Below are 8001 nucleotides of genomic sequence, written 5' to 3'. Positions count from 1 at the left end.
TGCCCATTGCTGTTATTGATCACTGCTGTCAGTGCCCATGGCTGTTATTGATCACTGCTATCAGTGCCATGGCTGTTATTGATCACTGCTATCAGTGCCCATGGCTGTTATTGATCACTGTTATCAGTGCCCATGGCTGTTATTGATCACTGCTATCAGTGCCCATTGCTGTTATTGATCACTGCTATCAGTGCCCATGGCTGTTATTGATCACTGCTATCAGTGCATGGCTGTTATTGATCACTGCTATCAGTGCCCATTGCTGTTATTGATCACTGCTATCAGTGCATGGCTGTTATTGATCACTGCTATCAGTGCCCATTGCTGTTATTGATCACTGCTATCAGTGCCATTGCTGTTATTGATCACTGCTGTCAGTGCCATGGCCGTTATTGATCACTGTTATCAGTGCCATTGCTGTTATTGATCACTGCTATCAGTGCCCATGGCTGTTATTGATCACTGCTATCAGTGCCCATTGCTGTTATTGATCACTGCTATCAGTGCCCATGGCTGTTATTGATCACTGCTATCAGTGCCATGGCTGTTATTGATCACTGCTATCAGTGCCCATGGCTGTTATTGATCACTGCTATCAGTGCCCATTGCTGTTATTGATCACTGCTGTCAGAGCCATGGCCGTTATTGATCACTGCTATCAGTGCATGGCTGTTATTGATCACTGCTATCAGTGCATGGCTGTTATTGATCACTGCTATCAGTGCCCATGGCTGTTATTGATCACTGCTATCAGTGCATGGCTGTTATTGATCACTGCTATCAGTGCCCATGGCCGTTATTGATCACTGCTATCAGTGCCCATTGCTGTTATTGATCACTGCTATCAGTGCCATGGCTGTTATTGATCACTGCTATCAGTGCCCATGGCTGTTATTGATCACTGCTATCAGTGCCATGGCTGTTATTGATCACTGCTATCAGTGCATGGCTGTTATTGATCACTGCTATCAGTGCCCATGGCTGTTATTGATCACTGCTATCAGTGCATGGCTGTTATTGATCACTGCTATCAGTGCCATGGCTGTTATTGATCACTGCTATCAGTGCCCATGGCTGTTATTGATCACTGCTGTCAGTGCCATTGCTGTTATTGATCACTGCTGTCAGTGCCCATTGCTGTTATTGATCACTGCTATCAGTGCCCATGGCTGTTATTGATCACTGCTATCAGTGCCATTGCTGTTATTGATCACTGCTGTCAGTGCCCATGGCTGTTATTGATCACTGCTATCAGTGCCATGGCTGTTATTGATCACTGCTATCAGTGCCATTGCTGTTATTGATCACTGCTGTCAGTGCCATGGCTGTTATTGATCACTGCTATCAGTGCCCATGGCTGTTATTGATCACTGCTGTCAGTGCCATGGCCGTTATTGATCACTGCTATCAGTGCATGGCTGTTATTGATCACTGCTGTCAGTGCCATGGCTGTTATTGATCACTGCTATCAGTGCATGGCTGTTATTGATCACTGCTATCAGTGCCCATTGCTGTTATTGATCACTGCTATCAGTGCATGGCTGTTATTGATCACTGCTATCAGTGCCATTGCTGTTATTGATCACTGCTATCAGTGCCCATTGCTGTTATTGATCACTGCTATCAGTGCCCATGGCTGTTATTGATCACTGCTGTCAGTGCCATGGCTGTTATTGATCACTGCTATCAGTGCCCATGGCTGTTATTGATCACTGCTGTCAGTGCCATGGCTGTTATTGATCACTGCTATCAGTGCCCATGGCTGTTATTGATCACTGCTATCAGTGCCCATGGCTGTTATTGATCACTGCTATCAGTGCCCATTGCTGTTATTGATCACTGCTATCAGTGCCCATGGCTGTTATTGATCACTGCTGTCAGTGCCATGGCTGTTATTGATCACTGCTATCAGTGCCATGGCCGTTATTGATCACTGCTGTCAGTGCCATGGCCGTTATTGATCACTGCTGTCAGTGCCATGGCTGTTATTGATCACTGCTATCAGTGCCCATTGCTGTTATTGATCACTGCTATCAGTGCCCATGGCTGTTATTGATCACTGCTATCAGTGCCCATGGCTGTTATTGATCACTGCTATCAGTGCCCATTGCTGTTATTGATCACTGCTATCAGTGCCCATGGCTGTTATTGATCACTGCTGTCAGTGCCCATGGCTGTTATTGATCACTGCTATCAGTGCCCATGGCTGTTATTGATCACTGCTATCAGTGCCATGGCCGTTATTGATCACTGCTGTCAGTGCCATTGCTGTTATTGATCACTGCTGTCAGTGCCATTGCTGTTATTGATCACTGCTATCAGTGCATGGCTGTTATTGATCACTGCTATCAGTGCATTGCTGTTATTGATCACTGCTATCAGTGCCCATGGCTGTTATTGATCACTGCTATCAGTGCATGGCTGTTATTGATCACTGCTGTCAGTGCCCATGGCTGTTATTGATCACTGCTATCAGTGCATGGCTGTTATTGATCACTGCTGTCAGTGCCCATGGCTGTTATTGATCACTGCTATCAGTGCCCATGGCTGTTATTGATCACTGCTGTCAGTGCCATTGCTGTTATTGATCACTGCTATCAGTGCCCATTGCTGTTATTGATCACTGCTGTCAGTGCCATTGCTGTTATTGATCACTGCTGTCAGTGCCCATGGCTGTTATTGATCACTGCTATCAGTGCCATTGCTGTTATTGATCACTGCTATCAGTGCATGGCTGTTATTGATCACTGCTATCAGTGCCCATTGCTGTTATTGATCACTGCTGTCAGAGCCATGGCCGTTATTGATCACTGCTATCAGTGCATGGCTGTTATTGATCACTGCTATCAGTGCCATGGCTGTTATTGATCACTGCTATCAGTGCCCATGGCTGTTATTGATCACTGCTATCAGTGCCCATGGCTGTTATTGATCACTGCTATCAGTGCCCATGGCTGTTATTGATCACTGCTATCAGTGCCATGGCTGTTATTGATCACTGCTATCAGTGCCCATGGCTGTTATTGATCACTGCTATCAGTGCATGGCTGTTATTGATCACTGCTATCAGTGCCCATTGCTGTTATTGATCACTGCTATCAGTGCCCATTGCTGTTATTGATCACTGCTATCAGTGCCCATGGCTGTTATTGATCACTGCTATCAGTGCATGGCTGTTATTGATCACTGCTATCAGTGCCCATGGCTGTTATTGATCACTGCTATCAGTGCATGGCTGTTATTGATCACTGCTATCAGTGCCCATTGCTGTTATTGATCACTGCTATCAGTGCCCATTGCTGTTATTGATCACTGCTATCAGTGCCCATGGCTGTTATTGATCACTGCTATCAGTGCCCATGGCTGTTATTGATCACTGCTATCAGTGCCCATTGCTGTTATTGATCACTGCTATCAGTGCATGGCTGTTATTGATCACTGCTATCAGTGCCCATGGCTGTTATTGATCACTGCTATCAGTGCCATGGCTGTTATTGATCACTGCTATCAGTGCCATGGCTGTTATTGATCACTGCTATCAGTGCCATGGCTGTTATTGATCACTGCTATCAGTGCCCATGGCTGTTATTGATCACTGCTATCAGTGCCATGGCTGTTATTGATCACTGCTGTCAGTGCATGGCTGTTATTGATCACTGCTATCAGTGCCATGGCTGTTATTGATCACTGCTATCAGTGCCATGGCTGTTATTGATCACTGCTATCAGTGCCCATGGCTGTTATTGATCACTGCTATCAGTGCCATGGCTGTTATTGATCACTGCTGTCAGTGCATGGCTGTTATTGATCACTGCTATCAGTGCCATGGCTGTTATTGATCACTGCTATCAGTGCCATGGCTGTTATTGATCACTGCTATCAGTGCCATTGCTGTTATTGATCACTGCTATCAGTGCCCATTGCTGTTATTGATCACTGCTATCAGTGCATGGCTGTTATTGATCACTGCTATCAGTGCCCATGGCTGTTATTGATCACTGCTATCAGTGCCCATGGCTGTTATTGATCACTGCTATCAGTGCCCATGGCTGTTATTGATCACTGCTATCAGTGCCCATGGCTGTTATTGATCACTGCTATCAGTGCCCATGGCTGTTATTGATCACTGCTATCAGTGCCATGGCTGTTATTGATCACTGCTATCAGTGCCCATGGCTGTTATTGATCACTGCTATCAGTGCATGGCTGTTATTGATCACTGCTATCAGTGCCCATGGCTGTTATTGATCACTGCTATCAGTGCCATGGCTGTTATTGATCACTGCTATCAGTGCCATTGCTGTTATTGATCACTGCTATCAGTGCCCATTGCTGTTATTGATCACTGCTATCAGTGCCATGGCTGTTATTGATCACTGCTATCAGTGCCCATGGCCGTTATTGATCACTGCTATCAGTGCATGGCTGTTATTGATCACTGCTATCAGTGCCCATGGCTGTTATTGATCACTGCTGTCAGTGCCATGGCCGTTATTGATCACTGCTATCAGTGCCCATGGCTGTTATTGATCACTGCTGTCAGTGCCATTGCTGTTATTGATCACTGCTATCAGTGCCATGGCTGTTATTGATCACTGCTATCAGTGCATGGCTGTTATTGATCACTGCTATCAGTGCCCATTGCTGTTATTGATCACTGCTATCAGTGCATGGCTGTTATTGATCACTGCTATCAGTGCCCATGGCTGTTATTGATCACTGCTATCAGTGCATGGCTGTTATTGATCACTGCTATCAGTGCCCATGGCTGTTATTGATCACTGCTATCAGTGCCCATGGCTGTTATTGATCACTGCTATCAGTGCCATGGCTGTTATTGATCACTGCTATCAGTGCATGGCTGTTATTGATCACTGCTGTCAGTGCATGGCTGTTATTGATCACTGCTATCAGTGCCCATGGCTGTTATTGATCACTGCTATCAGTGCCCATGGCTGTTATTGATCACTGCTGTCAGTGCCATGGCCGTTATTGATCACTGTTATCAGTGCATGGCTGTTATTGATCACTGTTATCAGTGCATGGCTGTTATTGATCACTGCTATCAGTGCCATGGCTGTTATTGATCACTGCTATCAGTGCATGGCTGTTATTGATCACTGCTATCAGTGCATGGCTGTTATTGATCACTGCTATCAGTGCCCATGGCTGTTATTGATCACTGCTATCAGTGCCCATTGCTGTTATTGATCACTGCTATCAGTGCATGGCTGTTATTGATCACTGCTATCAGTGCCCATGGCTGTTATTGATCACTGCTATCAGTGCATGGCTGTTATTGATCACTGCTGTCAGTGCCATGGCCGTTATTGATCACTGCTATCAGTGCCCATGGCTGTTATTGATCACTGCTATCAGTGCCCATGGCTGTTATTGATCACTGCTATCAGTGCCCATGGCTGTTATTGATCACTGCTATCAGTGCCATGGCTGTTATTGATCACTGCTATCAGTGCCCATGGCTGTTATTGATCACTGCTATCAGTGCATGGCTGTTATTGATCACTGCTATCAGTGCCCATTGCTGTTATTGATCACTGCTATCAGTGCCCATGGCTGTTATTGATCACTGCTGTCAGTGCCATGGCTGTTATTGATCACTGCTATCAGTGCCCATTGCTGTTATTGATCACTGCTGTCAGTGCCATGGCTGTTATTGATCACTGCTATCAGTGCCCATGGCCGTTATTGATCACTGCTGTCAGTGCCATGGCTGTTATTGATCACTGCTATCAGTGCCCATGGCTGTTATTGATCACTGCTATCAGTGCCATTGCTGTTATTGATCACTGCTATCAGTGCATGGCTGTTATTGATCACTGCTATCAGTGCCCATGGCTGTTATTGATCACTGCTATCAGTGCCCATGGCTGTTATTGATCACTGCTATCAGTGCCCATGGCTGTTATTGATCACTGCTATCAGTGCCATTGCTGTTATTGATCACTGCTATCAGTGCCCATGGCTGTTATTGATCACTGCTATCAGTGCATGGCTGTTATTGATCACTGCTATCAGTGCCATGGCTGTTATTGATCACTGTTATCAGTGCCATGGCTGTTATTGATCACTGCTATCAGTGCATGGCTGTTATTGATCACTGCTGTCAGTGCCATGGCTGTTATTGATCACTGCTATCAGTGCCCATGGCTGTTATTGATCACTGCTATCAGTGCCCATGGCTGTTATTGATCACTGCTATCAGTGCCATGGCTGTTATTGATCACTGCTATCAGTGCATGGCTGTTATTGATCACTGCTATCAGTGCCATGGCTGTTATTGATCACTGCTATCAGTGCCCATGGCTGTTATTGATCACTGCTATCAGTGCCCATGGCTGTTATTGATCACTGCTGTCAGTGCCATGGCTGTTATTGATCACTGCTATCAGTGCCATGGCTGTTATTGATCACTGTTATCAGTGCCCATGGCTGTTATTGATCACTGCTATCAGTGCCCATGGCTGTTATTGATCACTGCTATCAGTGCCATTGCTGTTATTGATCACTGCTATCAGTGCCCATGGCTGTTATTGATCACTGCTATCAGTGCCCATTGCTGTTATTGATCACTGCTATCAGTGCCCATTGCTGTTATTGATCACTGCTATCAGTGCCATGGCTGTTATTGATCACTGCTATCAGTGCCCATGGCTGTTATTGATCACTGCTATCAGTGCATGGCTGTTATTGATCACTGCTATCAGTGCCATGGCTGTTATTGATCACTGCTATCAGTGCCCATTGCTGTTATTGATCACTGCTATCAGTGCCCATGGCTGTTATTGATCACTGCTGTCAGTGCCATGGCTGTTATTGATCACTGCTATCAGTGCCCATTGCTGTTATTGATCACTGCTATCAGTGCCCATGGCTGTTATTGATCACTGCTGTCAGTGCCATGGCTGTTATTGATCACTGCTATCAGTGCCCATTGCTGTTATTGATCACTGCTATCAGTGCCCATGGCTGTTATTGATCACTGCTATCAGTGCCCATTGCTGTTATTGATCACTGCTATCAGTGCCCATGGCTGTTATTGATCACTGCTATCAGTGCCATGGCTGTTATTGATCACTGCTGTCAGTGCCATGGCTGTTATTGATCACTGCTATCAGTGCCCATGGCTGTTATTGATCACTGCTATCAGTGCCATTGCTGTTATTGATCACTGCTATCAGTGCCCATGGCTGTTATTGATCACTGCTATCAGTGCATGGCTGTTATTGATCACTGCTATCAGTGCCCATGGCTGTTATTGATCACTGCTGTCAGTGCCATGGCTGTTATTGATCACTGCTATCAGTGCCCATTGCTGTTATTGATCACTGCTATCAGTGCCCATGGCTGTTATTGATCACTGCTATCAGTGCCCATGGCTGTTATTGATCACTGCTATCAGTGCCCATGGCTGTTATTGATCACTGCTATCAGTGCCCATGGCTGTTATTGATCACTGCTGTCAGTGCCATGGCTGTTATTGATCACTGCTATCAGTGCCCATTGCTGTTATTGATCACTGCTATCAGTGCCATGGCCGTTATTGATCACTGCTATCAGTGCCCATTGCTGTTATTGATCACTGCTATCAGTGCCCATGGCTGTTATTGATCACTGCTATCAGTGCATGGCTGTTATTGATCACTGCTATCAGTGCCCATTGCTGTTATTGATCACTGCTATCAGTGCCCATGGCTGTTATTGATCACTGCTATCAGTGCCCATGGCTGTTATTGATCACTGCTATCAGTGCCGATTGCTGTTATTGATCACTGCTGTCAGTGCCATGGCCGTTATTGATCACTGCTATCAGTGCCATGGCCGTTATTGATCACTGCTGTCAGTGCCATGGCTGTTATTGATCACTGCTGTCAGTGCCATGGCCGTTATTGATCACTGTTATCAGTGCCATGGCCGTTATTGATCACTGCTGTCAGTGCCATGGCCGTTATTGATCACTGCTGTCAGTGCCATGGCTGT

The sequence above is a fragment of the Passer domesticus genome, chromosome W (assembly GCF_036417665.1).
Source record: "Passer domesticus isolate bPasDom1 chromosome W, bPasDom1.hap1, whole genome shotgun sequence".
Classification (NCBI taxonomy): Eukaryota; Metazoa; Chordata; class Aves; order Passeriformes; family Passeridae; genus Passer; species Passer domesticus.
This window is presented reverse-complemented; position numbering follows the sequence as displayed.